The 15,582-nt window shown below is 37.2% G+C and overlaps 3 long non-coding RNA genes across 4 annotated transcripts in view; 2 read left to right on the forward strand and 1 right to left on the reverse strand.

Annotated features, from left to right (window-relative positions):
- The window catches only part of LOC103465906 (uncharacterized), a 41,887-nt gene that overhangs the window by 19,575 nt on the left and 6,730 nt on the right, over window positions 1-15,582 (forward strand). Inside the window, exon 5 of one of the 2 annotated variants that reach the window (XR_014083910.1) lies at window positions 849-1,716. The exons of the other annotated variant lie outside the window; for it this stretch is intronic. This is a non-coding gene — a long non-coding RNA (uncharacterized LOC103465906). Of the gene's footprint in view, window positions 1-848; window positions 1,717-15,582 lie in introns of those variants that run through there. 2 annotated transcript variants of the gene reach the window in all.
- Window positions 8,703-11,816, forward strand: LOC145547678 (uncharacterized). Its single transcript, XR_014083975.1, has 2 exons — window positions 8,703-10,028; window positions 11,072-11,816. It is a non-coding gene; the product is annotated as an uncharacterized LOC145547678 (long non-coding RNA).
- LOC145547677 (uncharacterized) lies at window positions 11,962-13,503 on the reverse strand. The gene is made up of 2 exons (XR_014083974.1): window positions 12,876-13,503; window positions 11,962-12,187 (listed from the first exon to the last, which is right to left on the reverse strand). It is a non-coding gene; the product is annotated as an uncharacterized LOC145547677 (long non-coding RNA).

Genomic DNA, 15,582 nt, shown 5'->3' on the forward strand with positions numbered 1-15,582 from the left:
ATGTTCGCTAAAACTGTGATCGTGTCGTGACAGAATGTCATGAGACAGATGATCAGTGGAAAGATTCGTTATTGCAGTCTGATGAAATGTATCCAATCAGAGCCAGGAGGAAGGTCCTAGCACTGTTAACCATGCTCGTGTATGTGCTGCTCAATGTGCTAATGGCAGAGACACGACTTATTGTTGCAGTCGGTGGCCATGCTAACTAGCCTGAGCAAAGTCTGTGTGGATGCGTAGTCAGAACTAGGAGTGGAGTGACTGTGATGTTTTTTTGTTTGAAGCTTCTAGAACTTTTCTGTTTTTGAAATTCCTTTTGGAAACCATACAGAAAAAGACAAAGGTCACACAGTGCCGCTCCGAGTATGTTATTTATTACCTCCAGCTATACAACATAACCCCCTTAGGCTAAGGAAAAACATGCAACGTAAAGGTCGTTTTCCTGAATTATTCTGGACCCGTTCCCAGATGTTGAGAGCGTCTTTTATTTTAGCTGCTAATTTTAAGCTTAGTCATCAATGTGTCCCATCTGTGCTGCGCTTAAACAAACATCCTGGGACTGTGAAGGTGAAGAAGAGATGAGAACTCTGCCGCTACAGCCACAGAACAGGAGGAGAAAGAAGGATCAGTAGTTAAACAGACGGGAAGACACTGACTGAAGACGGTCAGATGGGGAGCTTCAAAATGTGCAGGAGGAAAGAAAGAGAGAGAGGATGAAGGGAGGGAGAGGAAGAGGAAGAGGAGGGAGGTTATTGTTCGCTGTGACCTGAAACAGCTGTTTCTCTGCGGTGCGTTGAAGATGGATCCTTGCTCATTTCCTCTCCATCTTGCAACTCTATTTATGTTGCCAGATTATGGTCTTTGGTGGGACAGAGACCTACTTCTTTCAAGAGAGAGAGAAAGAAAATCAATTTGACTCAGCAGAGAGCTGCTGCAGATTTACACGGATCCACAACTGAACAGTGCGGCCCTGTGAAGAGTTTCTGCTGGTGAGAGAGCTTCTTCTGCACGGCGGTGCCCTCACCAGGATGCAGCTTTGACATTGGAGATTTGACATTGGTCTGAAAAACTTTTTCCAGACTGGTTTTAGTGGCAGTGAGGAGGCTCCTGGCCTTTCTTCAGCAGCTGAAGACTCCCTCCTGTTCACCACAGCTGTCATCCTGAAAGCACCGGAGGACCAGCGGAGGCAGAGGAACCCAAAGCCACTGGATCTGTCTCACTGCTAGGCTCAGAGGTTAATGGGAGGTCCACTTGTAGTAAATAGAATACATTATTTTCTTCATTTTGAACATGTTCCTTACATCTTTATTCAACAAAGTTCTAATATTAAAAGTGGGGCATGATAATAAGAAAATAATTACTGCCTAAACATTAATAAATGGTGGATTTAAACTAAATCAGCTGAAACTAGTCAGAAATTGTTTCTACTAGCCTGATTGAGTAAAACTAGACCCTATTTTGAAAACTTTGCTTGCTAAAATATTTTGGGATATCCCAGGTGAAAAAAAGCATACTACAGTATACTAAATTTTAACATACTTTAGTATACTTTTATCGATGTACTTAAACGGTACTATTTTGGAACAACTAATTTTGTACTTAGTATACTTTATTAGTATTTAAATAGTATTAAATTACAACTAATAGTATATTTTAGTATACTATACATACTTTTTTGGAACAACTTCAAGTGTACTTGGTGTACTTAAAGTATACTTTTTAAATATATTTCAGAGCTTTATTATTATATTTTGATATAATTATTATATTTTGAGTGTAATAATTCTCAGAATTATGTTAAAAATATATATTTAATATACTTCAAATATATTTTAAATGTACTATTAATATATTAGTAATGTATTTAAATTACACTTAATTTTTATTTTTGATTTCCTGCTATTGATAATAAACTACAATTTTAATTACTCCTGAAAGTCTTTATTCCTACGTACCTATTTTGTAAATGACATGCATAACTACACTACAGTACTTACATTGTTTTAGGCTAAAATTACATGGAAAGATTAATTACACAAGATGTTCAAGGTAATTCAAATATTTTGTTTTATTACCGACATTTTAAAATTGTCCAATTTTACTCACAACTTTATGAACTTTACATAAATTATCAGCTTACACATCAAAAGTGAACACATGAACATGAAAATTTAAATGTGACAATAAAACATGACAGTGAGAATCAATGACAGAACATTCCTGTTCACTGCACCTTACAGAAAACTACAAAAGAGAACAATAGAGCAATTAAACAGAGAAAGTATTTGTATTTAAAGAGAACAGAAAAATGGCAAATGAAAAAATACTTACAGTTTTAAGACATTGTGATCTCGCCATGTATGTGACATCATAAGAACTGATGATGATTGGGACCGGATGCCTGGAGTGGAAAAACATTTCTGGGTGTCGTCTTTCCCTGTTTATGTTAGAAGTAGAAAAAAATAGTCAGCAATGTCATAGTCAGTTGATGTTGGCATTAACTATGAAGCTGTTTTAAGTGTGGACTTAAGGAGACAAACTACCTTAAATCTTTCCATCTATGATCTGAACACGCTGATCCTTGCAGGGTGGTGAGGGGGGCTGGTGGTGCCCATCTCCAGCAGCCATCAGATGAGAGGCAGGGTTCACCCTGGACAGGTCACTAGTCCATCACAGGGCCCTGAAAGTAAACAACAAATAATAAAAAAAGAAAAATAAATGTAAGATTAACAAGAAGAGAAAAATAATTTCCAGTTACCTTTAAACCATGTTTATTAAGCACTTGGTGTTGGTAACACACCAGTTTTCGTTGTTGAAAATGTAGCTAGCTCCTCATTGAAAAAACAAAAACAAACTTACATCATGAAGACAATGTGGAGGTTCATCCTCAGAGCTGGTTGGTGATCTGGTGGAGTCAGAGCCTTTTCTGAGACAGAAAGTCTTTAGGTTTTCTAACACCTGATTTCTCTGGCTTCCACTTTCATCTTCATTTGCTTAGTTAGACTGCAAACATATGTTGAAGATAAAATCATTGACGAACAAGTTAGAACAACAACCACCTCACAATATCAAAGTCTCTCCGTCTTATGGAGCTCAATTAAAACCAGGTTAGTTTATGAATTAAAGTATAAGTTGCAACAAACAACCTCCATGCAGTTATAACATGAAGCTGAATGATTGCTATAGTAATAATCATACAAGTCACAATAACATTGATAAAATAATTATTTAAGAAACCAACATAAGTTATATATCTTTACTGCACTGTTTATTATTAAATGAGGATAATTAATAAGCAAACTTACCACAGGCTAGCAACACTTAGCAGCCTTCGTCCCTCCGGGCTCCTTTTGTGACACACATTTCATTTCCATCGGTTGTTGTCCAGTTGCGTTGTCGTCTTACTCGCATTAGGACGTCACCAGCTTGAATTTACCTAAATTAGTAACTTCTGTCAAGGCCCTCTCTACTTTGAAGGCAATATTATGCGAGTAAAAAATTTTTAAATAAATGAAAATGTGCAATACCGCCACCATCTGGTCTGGAGTGTGAACTGGAGCTAATGCCATTGATCATAAGGTTTTTACATCACACATCTGAAAATTGATTGAATACTTTCTTAAAAATTACATCATGATTATCATTTTTTATTGTATGCAATTTTAATAAATAGTATTATTAAGGCACTTAAAAATTCATACATATTCATTCATATTTTGTTCACTTAAAGTATACTTTTATTTAATATATTAAAAGTAAATTTTGGTACAATTATGTTTAAGTGTGTTTAAAGTACTAATTTCGAAATTGGTACAAGTATATTTTTAGTATACTTCAGATATACTTATAGGTAGTACACTTAATAATAAGTATACTTAAAGTGTACTTTCACAAATTTAAGTATGTTTGAAGTATACTAAAGTATACTTTTTTTCACCTGGGAGGAAGTCTAACAGTCTATTTATAATTTTGTGATTTGAAAAGCTTTTATTTGGTTCTTGGTAGATGATACAGGTTTGTGTTTGTGACCTACACAGACTAAAAAATAGCATCGTTCTAGATATCAACACTTATTTTAATGAAAAGGGGCAATCAGACATTACTTTTTGTTAGACCAAACTGCACAGTGTGCATTATAATAACACAAGAACATTTTAAACTGAATTTAACTCAAGTTTGAGACAGTTAGCTTTAGTCAGAATGATTGTAAATTTAAGGGCATCAGGGTTGGCATGTCTCCAAAAATATGTTTTAGGTCACCAACAGGGTTGCCAGATTTGACTGCCAGTTTCCAGCCTAACAACATAAAACCCACCAACTCAAAAAAATGAAAAAAAAAAAAAATAGCCCAAACCTCAACTTCTAATGAAATTCATGGTGATAACTTTTGACTACTCACAATATTTTACGTTGTCTTTTATTATATACTGACTCTTTGAACACAATGAGACTTAAGTTTTTTGTGCTGATATGCCCTTCTACATAATGATGTTGCCCTGGAATGTCTGTTTAACAAAACTAATACATAGTGACACATGATTAACCAACTACTAATCAGTCATAATGTCACAGTTGAGAGATTCTAGAGATTTCAAAATATATTAACTAATAAGATAAGTTCAATAACATGTCATTTCATTAAAGGTTTTGTGCTTTTCTGCCACACAATGAGAACTATTTCAAAATGATTTTTTCTCTGAACACTTTCTACAAACCCAATAAATGCAAAGGCTGCCCAAATTTTAACAACCCACCCAAAGCTCTTTTTTTTTTTCTTTCAACCAAACGTGTTCAAAAGCAGCCTAGTTGGCAACATTGGTCAAAAAAATTCAAAAAACAAAAGCATGGACTATCAAAACAGTTTAGTGATTAAACTGATTCTAGAGAGCATATGTAGTAAAATAAGAGCAACAAAGCAAAGAGAGATACTGAAGAGTGAAGGAGGTTTGAAGGAGAGTGTTGAAGAGCGGGTAAAGGACATGGCGTCAGAGGACTGGGCTGAGCGGCTCATCATCGGCCGTCTATGGAGGTTGATGACCGGCCTCTGTCAGTCAAGCTCACACAGAGAGAGCAGGGCCCTGCCATCTGCTCCAAAGTTAAAAGGAAGGAGACAAGGTGGGTGGGTTAGGCGTGGCAACGCAAACCAGGAGGGTTGGAGCTGGAGAAGAGGGCTGAACTGGGTGAAGACCAACTGTTCTGTAGGGAAATAAAAATACCAGATACTCATTTTCTAACTGTTCAAATAAAAGAAATTGTATTTTGTGAAAGAAAAACGGGCCGGTTATGAGCTTTAAAGTAGAAAGCTAGTCAGGATTCTGACTTGTGCTCAGTGTCTTCTTTCTTCAGAGGTTTTATGCTGTTTCCTTCTGTGGTTTTTGGTGCAGTGCCACCACAGGCGAGGAGGGGAACAGGTTCCTCAAAGGGTTTGGCTGGTTGGACACAGTGCAGCATAAAAGCAATACACAGCATCAGAAAATGTAACAGATGTTGCAACTTTGGTCCCCGACTGAACTGAGTCTACGGGACTCTCATGTGTGAAAACACCCTAAGACTTTATGGATGGAGTCCAGGAAGTAGGTCACAGCTACACAAAGTCACAGGCAGACAAAGTCAGAAAGCCTTAGGTTAGAATCCAGGTCTGAGTCCAAGGCTTCCCTCTCAGTCATCCAACACCCTCCACCCCCTGCTGTTGGACAGGAGCAATACTGGGAGTGTTTTCTCACAGGTTCAGTCCCCCCTCAGGTTAACCTCCTGACTGGGCAGCAGATGGACAGAGGTGGAGACCAGACAACAGCACCACCTCCTGCCCTTGTGTGTTCATGTTTATGTTTATGTCTGTGTGCCCTGCTGGCTAGCTGGCTGTGTGTTGTCAGGTCAACATGGATGCAGGTGCACGTGTGATCCTTCATGTCTGTTGCTGACACTGTCATCACTCATTAAACATGGACGGTCCAGTTTGCCTTTCTATCTACTGTAACTTTTTTCCCCCCCAGATATAGCTCAACAGTGAGCCCATCAAGCTGAGTACTAAAGTGAACTAGATTTCATTAAATGAAAAGAATCAGCTTATTTCCATTAGCATCCATTCAGAGAAATTTTGCAGAATTGTTTTTCCCTTTTTTAATCTCAGTGGAAATCCATTTCCCTTAATTTCTCAAATCAAAAGCTAATTGAATTAATCAGCTTTACTGGATGTAGATGGAACATCCATGTTGTTAGCACTGCATAAAGAGGGCTCGACACGTCAAGGCTTCCAGCTGAGTTCTATAATAGTACAATCATGATCAAGTATGGATAAAAATGGGTTTGAAAAATATGAAAGACATCAGGTACCATGAACTTAGCATTTAAGGTCCAATATTGTTTCATTATAGTTAGCTGCGTCAAGAATAGTAAAAACTACATGGAATTAAGAACATCTCAAACCCAGAGCACATCCCAGGTGAGTAAATCATTTTTATTGACAACAATTTAAATGATCAAAATTATTTGTGATGTTTTCAGGCAGAAAGGTGAGACTGGGAGGAGAAACAGGAAGTGATATGTAAACAAGAAGTAAAACTAGTATAGTCTTCTGAACCTCAGTAAACTGAAGTGCTTAGAATAAATGTGACATGTCAACCACCAACCAATACATTACCATTATAATATAGCTGACATGACTTAAACATTATTACATAAAGAATACATTAAGCAATTGTTCTCAAACATCTTAAAGCCAATCCCATTTTATCCAAGTACTTAGCAGTTACTCCAGTACTACAACACGAATTTAACTTTTCAGTTCATTGTGTGATGTCATAAAATAACAAAAACAAACAAAAATGAGTCACTTATCCAAGGATGCTGGGTTGAATGATGATGTTTAGTTATACTTTCCTTTCTAATCCGATGTTAAAATGTTCATGTTTGTGGTTTTAATACCTGATAGAAGTCAGGATTAGCTGTCGCAAAGTCACAAACTCTAACCTCAAACCCTAATATGTGTGAAGTGAGAATGGATGAAACTGTAATATGTGTATGAATGGAGTTCGAAGTGATAAAAACTATCTGCACCCAGAAATCACAGAATAATGAATAAAAAATGAGTTTTATTATTTTATCGCCCTTAAATTGTAAGGAACTGGCTGGGAAAACAAGACCATTAACAACAAGGCTGGCAATGTATTATTGACTTTCCTACATTTCTAGAATATAAAGACAATGTCATTTTAAACCATGCAAAGTAACTTTGCTTTTTGTTGGGGTTTTTTCATGCTGTAATACTGGATTGAGTTGGTTCCTCCGTGGCTGTGATAATGAGCTTTGTATGTAACATAAGATTGTGTTAAAACAACTCACTTTGATATAACATTATACGTTTTACAAATAAAGACAGATGACAGCCATTGTACATGATAAATGGAGACATTGACTGTTAGATATAGCAGCTGCCTATCCATCAGTCACTGTCAGTGAGTTCATCCTCCTGCTGGGTGCATGCTTAAAGTTGAGAATATTTGCCATTTGGAGCCTCCGTAATGAGGGAAACAGTCTTCCTCGGTTCGCCATGCATAATCATCACTCAGCAGCTGAAGACATGCATATGTTGTGGCAACAAATTAGACATTCAGAAGAACAACAAACATTTAGCACCTCGTCAAACGGAGCAGCTCTGTCTGCCGTGGCTCACGCTGCGTGCTGCTACTGTTCACAGGCTGCTGTACATACACTGCTCAACGTACGCACAGGGAAACATGCTTAAACAGTGAGGTTGCAATTGCAAAAAAAAGAATAAAAAAATGTGTGCACATACACACAGAGACAAATGCAAACACTCCCACACAGACTTGTCTCCAACCGTGGTGAGAGTCTATCAGCACTTGGTGACATCTGGCAGGGATGCTGCTTTGTGAAGACGGGATCTGCTGAGTCCGCTTCGTTGTCACTTTGTGCATGGGTGTTTTTGCATGTGTCTTGGTATGTGTGTGTCTGTGTGTATGTGTGTGTAGGTGGTTGAGTGGGTGAGTAAATGCTGGGTTATGTTTTTGCCAACATCTGGAGTCTAGACTAAGAGACTCTGGCACAGGGGGTAGAAGGTTGGCTGCCTATCCCCACGATGTGGACTTTGGTGCTGATACAGTGGGGGTCCGGGGGGCCCAACGCTGTCAAAGGTTGTGTATTTGTCTTTTGTTTCAATGGCGTAGGAAGACAGACTGCCTCACTATTAGTGAGTAATGCTCCATCAGCACCTCCACACCCCCTCTCTGCATGTTTGACAGTGTAGCATTCATAATATGATCACCAGGAAAACAAAATTCCCAAACAATTTTGGGAGCGGTTAACAAATTCTGCAACTACATCAAACACGCGCCACTGCTTCAGCATTTACACGACCGCAACTCAAATATTGCAGCAATGTTCCCGTAAAAAAAAAATATATATATATAATTTTAACTTCTGATCCAAAGTGATGGAAAGGCTGCTTTCTGATTAATGGGGCTGATAATTATCTGACCACTTAGGGGGAACACATAAAATATTTTTTATTCCATGCTGGTCAGTTGGTCCTTCAATACGAAGATAAAAAAAAAAATAAATATATATATATATATATATATATATATATATATAAAAGAAGGTGATGCCAAGGCAAACGTATCATAACTGTCCTGATAAAAACCACAGATTTCACACCCTTCATCCCAAAGCACATGCCCTTCTCTATGGAGAGCCATTTCAGCCAAAATTAAATAAATAAATAAATGGGTGAAATAAATAAAAAATGAGTAAAATAAATCAAAAAATGAAGAAAATGAGTGAAATAAATAAATTATTTGTTAAATAAATAATTTAGCTTTTTCATTAACCCATTTTTTCATTTATTTATTTTTCATATTATCAATTTCTCAATTTCCCTTTTTTCATTAATCTATTTTTCATTTACCCACTTTTCATTAATCTATTTTTCATTTAACCATTTTTTAATTTAGCTTTTTCATTAACCCCATTTTTCATTTCTTTATTTTTCACATTATCAATTTCCCAATTTCTCTTTTTCATTTATCTATTTTTTATTTATCCCTTTATCCATTTACTCATTTTTCATTAATTTATTTTTCAATTAACCACTTTTCAATTTCCCTTTTTATTAACCCAATTTTTTCATTTATTTATTTTTCCGATTATCAATTTCTCTATTTCTCTTTTTCATTTATCTATTTTTCATTAATCTATTTTTCATTTGTCCATTTTTTCATTTATCCCTTTATCTATTTACCCATTTTTCATTAATCTATTTTTTAATTTAAACATTTTTTGATTTCCTTTTTCCATTAACCCGATTTTCTATTTCCCAGTTTCATTAATCAATTTCTCATATATCCCTTTTTTATTTACCCAATTTTCTTTTATCTATTTTTCATTCAACATTTGTTTGAAAAATCTTTACTTTTCCCATTTTCCAATTCCCCTTATTCATTTAGTATTTCCTTATTTTCTTATTTATCACATTCTATTTCCCCGCAAAACTTAGGGAAAAAATAAATGCAAATGAGGAGAGGCACGTCATCAGGCTACAACTTCCCCAATTGGTTGGTTAGCGTCACACCCATACTTTGCTTCAAGAAAGATGGCGACCTACTAACGGGTTATCAATAAGCTGAAGCTCATTAACTTCATTAGAAAATCGTGTTATTACTCCTGACTTTAGTTCTCGTGTGGCCGCTCAGACAGAACGTGTTTCAGTTGGCGGCTCTCATGGACTCAGAGCTTCACCGTCGGGAGTTTTTATAGTTTGAACGAAGCGGCCGCTGAAGTTGGCTTACGATTGAAGGTTCGGGACACCTTCGTAGCTACCAGCTGTGATCCAACTATAAGGAGCAACTTTACTGTACATCGTAAGTGAACTGCAATATCCAGAGGCAGCTCTACGGACCATCGGGCTGAAAGAATGAGAGTGGAGAGCCTTGGAGATCTGCGTCGGAGGCCATCTTTCAGACATGCACCGCTGCTGTCCGTCCAGGATCCTCCGGTTGCCCAGACGTTGCACGGTAAGCTACTAACGCTGATGTTTGTTTTCCAACTACAGTCATATTTAATCAATAGGGCTCAATTACGATCGCGGGAGTTTTTGAGTTGATCTCGGCAGTAGGTGACAAGCTGAACGTCTCCAGAATGTTGAGACCAGCACGTCCTCTGATCCAATATATCTTATTAAGGATAAAATCAACAAAACGTGTTCAAATTAATGGCCCAACAGGTGATTAAAGACAGTAAAAAGGTAGGAGAGGTTTCGAGTCGATCGCCTTGTTTTACCTTTGTAAACAGACAACCGGAATACAGTGACATTTAGTGAGGGTACAGAATGGAGAGTGGATAAAAGCTGAACTCCTGCTACAATCTTTGCGTCTCTTGGTTACATCCCTGAGGTGTGCCAAGTGTGGCCCACATGCATATAAAGTAAATATGACTATTAATTTAAGTATTTCTTTGTATGTATAACTTGCCCACCTTAGTTTGCCTGTTTTTGGTCAACGTGTGCCTCAACATTTGGTTACTGTTCCTTAGAGGTGGACAGAGGACCCACAATTTATACTCCAGGAATAACAGCAGCACTTCAACATGTTTTTACTCAAAGTAAATCGTAGCTGAATAAGAAATTAAACAAGAGTAAAGAAGCATTTGGTAAAAAGTTGATCAGTACTGAGTAACTGATCAAGTTATCAATTATTTCATATCTAAAAAAATACACAATTAGAAGGCCCAAAATATTAAGTTCAGTGGAAATTTTGGTATTTTAAAGACAAAATGAAAAATTAGTTTAAATAATAGTGATGCTTCATAATAAAATGACTTGAGTAAAAGTAAAAAGTTCAGCATAGTAAGAGTATTCCTAAAAGTTCATTTGAGTTTCAAAAAGTTACTCAACTATATTTAAGTAAATGTAATTAGTCACTCCTAAACTCTGCCCTTCTGAGGGAACAGGAGAAGGAACTGTTAAGGAAATAAATTAATCTTATTTTGATACTAAACATTGTTTCAATTAACAAATGAATCATAACACCCAGAACATATTCTGTTATGTTTATTCAAGGGTGAAGGAACAGAATGACTGGAGATCCTGGCTGAGAGGGACCAGGGCTGACACGGCGAACAGTGAGGAGAACCGTCTGCACTGTAAGCAGCACCAGAACTCCTGATGGATCTCCTTCAGGAAGAACCAGAGAGACGGCCGACCTCCACAGAGAAGAGTTCACCCAAACATCAGAGGAAATATTAATGCTGGTGCTCAAACAGAGCAGCCTCTTTTCTTAAACCCAACACACACAGGGTGTTGTGGCCTGATTAAAAACCTGCTAACTTCAATTTAACTGAAACACAGAACATCCAGAAATGTGATGAACTTCAGCTATAGAGTGGAAATGACAGTGAGATGAAAACATTTGTCTATATCACTCTGTTATACAGGACATTAACATTTTAAAGTGTTTGTTCCAGAGCACCTGATACAAACGATAGCATTAGCTCATCCATCAGACATTTACTGAGGCCTGACACATGCAGGGCAGACGACCTGAGGACTGACTGGTTAAAGTATTTCATTGATACTTCAGATTGCAAATTTCCAATTGAAGGCGTCCGTAAATGAACACAATCATTATTCAATAAATCAAGCTGTGTAAAATAACTGCTAGGGTTGCTATTAAGAACCCAATATGTCATGTTTGTTCATTTCTACGTTGTCATACATACAAGGTACTCCACTCACTGTTTAGCTTCATGTTGAAGAATCTTCAGTGTAATGAAACCAAAAAATAAAACAGGTCCAAAACTTTCAATCTGTATTCTATTTTTGTAGCTTTGTTCTATTAAGATTGCTTCCTTTATTTTAAGCCACAAACAAACGATCATTTTATTGTCTCTGGGACGTGAAAACATGAGATTTGATTAAATTAGAACTTCACATATTAGAAGGAACACAGATTTCATAATAATCAGTTTGTTTATTCAAAACAGTAAAATACAGACGGTTCATGCATATCAATGGTATAAGAACAGCCAATTTTTTTTAAATGAATGTGTCACCAGTGCATTTGGCCGAGTGTTCCTGCTCCAGAAAGCTGAAGGTCTCTGGTCATCCTGAAGCTGTGAGCCCACTGGGAGTCTGAAGGGAAACACTGAGACCAGAGGCCTGCAGGATGGTCTGCATCTGAAAACATACATGATGGAAACATTAATGAATGTGCTGCGCCAAAAAGCTGTACTTTTGACCTGGTGGCGATGGAACCAGTTATGGTAGATCTGAACTTTGGTTTGATGACCTAAATATGAGAAGCTTCAGACTGACAGGAGTTGGGTTAAAGCCACATCTTGTGAAGTTGGGATATTTTTCCTCCAACAGGATCCAGAGGAATAGCAACAAACCAGAAGTTGGACTAGAATTTATTTCAATGTCATTTGTGAATGTCAGCTTCTCATTTTCAACAGTGCATATGCATGTGGGCCACACTTGGCACACCTCAGGGATGTAACCAAGAGACGCAAAGATTGTAGCAGGAGTTCAGCTTTTATCCACTCTCCATTCTGTACCCTCACTAAATGTCACTGTATTCCGGTTGTCTGTTTACAAAGGTAAAACAAGGCGATCGACTCGAAACCACTCCTACCTTTTTACTGTCTTTAATCAACCTGTTGGGCCATTAATTTGAACACGTTTTGTTGATTTTATCCTTAATAAGATATATTGGATCAGAGGACGTGCTGGTCTCAACATTCTGGAGACGTTCAGCTTGTCACCTACTGCCGAGATCAACTCAAAAACTCCCGCGATCGTAATTGAGCCCTATTGATTAAATATGACTGTAGTTGGAAAACAAACATCAGCGTTAGTAGCTTACCGTGCAACGTCTGGGCAACCGGAGGATCCTGGACGGACAGCAGCGGTGCATGTCTGAAAGATGGCCTCCGACGCAGATCTCCAAGGCTCTCCACTCTCATTCTTTCAGCCCGATGGTCCGTAGAGCTGCCTCTGGATATTGCAGTTCACTTACGATGTACAGTAAAGTTGCTCCTTATAGTTGGATCACAGCTGGTAGCTACGAAGGTGTCCCGAACCTTCAATCGTAAGCCAACTTCAGCGGCCGCTTCGTTCAAACTATAAAAACTCCCGACGGTGAAGCTCTGAGTCCATGAGAGCCGCCAACTGAAACACGTTCTGTCTGAGCGGCCACACGAGAACTAAAGTCAGGAGTAATAACACGATTTTCTAATGAAGTTAATGAGCTTCAGCTTATTGATAACCCGTTAGTAGGTCGCCATCTTTCTTGAAGCAAAGTATGGGTGTGACGCTAACCAACCAATTGGGGAAGTTGTAGCCTGATGACGTGCCTCTCCTCATTTGCATTTATTTTTTCCCTAAGTTTTGCGGGGAAATAGAATGTGATAAATAAGAAAATAAGGAAATACTAAATGAATAAGGGGAATTGGAAAATGGGAAAAGTAAAGATTTTTCAAACAAATGTTGAATGAAAATAGATAAAGAAATTGGGTAAATAAAAAAGGGATATATGAGAAATTGATTAATGAAACTGGGAAATAGAAAATCGGGTTAATGGAAAAGGAAATCAAAAAATGTTTAAATTAAAAAATATATTAATGAAAATGGGTAAATAGATAAAGGGATAAATGAAAAAATGGACAAATGAAAAATAGATTAATGAAAAATAGATAAATGAAAAGAGAAATAGAGAAATTGATAATCGGAAAAATAAATAAATGAAAAATTGGGTTAATAAAAAGGGAAATTGAAAAGTGGTTAATTGAAAAATAAATTAATGAAAAATGGGTAAATGGATAAAGGGATAAATAAAAAATAGATAAATGAAAAAGAGAAATTGGGAAATTGATAATGTGAAAAATAAAGAAATGAAAAATGGGGTTAATGAAAAAGCTAAATTAAAAAATGGTTAAATGAAAAATAGATTAATGAAAAGTGGGTAAATGAAAAATAGATTAATGAAAAAAGGGAAATTGAGAAATTGATAATATGAAAAATAAATAAATGAAAAAATGGGTTAATGAAAAAGCTAAATTATTTATTTAACAAATAATTTATTTATTTCACTCATTTTCTTCATTTTTTGATTTATTTTACTCATTTTTTATTTATTTCACCCATTTATTTATTTATTTAATTTTGGCTGAAATGGCTCTCCATACTTCTCAAGGCTGTTTTCAAAAAGTAAATCCAATCATACAGACAGATTCTAAGTGAAGTTCTTCCACTCAGGTTTGATCCTAGTTATCAGACTAGGATAACTAGTTGTCCTAGTTTAGACATGCAAAAAGTCAAGTTCAGTTTATTATCTGATAAAAATCTATGATGTACTGAAGATCAAAGAAAAACAAACTCGGTCAGGAAATGAAAAGTCTTAATTGCAGCTCTGAAAGCCGCTATTATTAACATTCTGGTCGTGAAATTCATTTGTAAAACAACAACCCTCAAAAAGAGCCATTTACGGTGGCATTTAAAACGAGCATGTTACCGACAAGAGCTCGCTATGCTAATGACAAGAAAAGAAGCAACGTTAAAGACAAAGTGAAAATAAATTAGCATAAATTATTTTAAAATGCATCTTTTTTTAATTAATATCTTTTAAGCAAATCTGGAAGCACTTAAACAACATGTGTAACTGTCACACACACACACACACACGCAAAACGTGACACATTGATAACCTACAGAATCAGCAGGAGAACCTCTCTGACTTTGGCCTTTCCGTCCCCGTGTTCCAGTGAAGCACTTGAGTTAATTAAGTCTGTAATTACACAGGATTGTGTTTGTTTACTCTTCCAAATACCAGAATGAGCAAGTGGTTTCAGGGGCGCTCTCTCAAATGTCACATAATGAACAGGCCAGTTGACATTTGGCCATCCAGTTCTTTTCTTCAACCTGACTGTCTTAGTTCTTGTATTAGTCTCAGATTTCACATTTTTGGCCAATTAACGTTTTCGAGGTTTAAGTGAAAAATGTGAGAACCATTAGTCTGTGACATAATGATCAGTTGGAAAAAGTGCAGAAACGTCGTGGTGAGATGCTTCATTATCCCAAGGTTCATCAAAATCCAATCAGCAGTCCTGGATTTCTATGTGACACATGTGACAAATAGAAGTGTGAGTCATGGGGGGTGTTTTCCTCCTCTCACTTTGATTTCTTGCACACTGTTCCGAAGGTTTGCATACGACTCCTTCATTATTTTTCTTCCTGTCATTGGAGTTTCACTGTGGGGGATGACATATGCTAATTCTTTAGCGATTTACTGAGGACTGAAGGCAGAAAAAGCTGCCTGAATCGTGCAACATAAACCCCATTGTTCAAGCCTTTCAAATTAATAAAAGCAGGGTTTCTTCCTATTTCCATGGGAACAATTTGCACTTGACAGAGAGCAAAGACGCTGCCATGGAGGAGGGTGGTGAGCGGGGTAGAGCCGGCCGGAGGGTCTGCCTCCAGAATGCCTCCACATGCTCCAGGTCTGTGGATTTATGGCCGTGCCACTGCTGGCCCAGATCCCCCACTGGCTGGGGGTCAGAGGGCGCCGCAGTGCC

This window comes from Poecilia reticulata, chromosome 16 (assembly GCF_904066995.2).
Source record: "Poecilia reticulata chromosome 16, P_reticulata-male-v2, whole genome shotgun sequence".
NCBI lineage: Eukaryota > Metazoa > Chordata > Actinopteri > Cyprinodontiformes > Poeciliidae > Poecilia > Poecilia reticulata.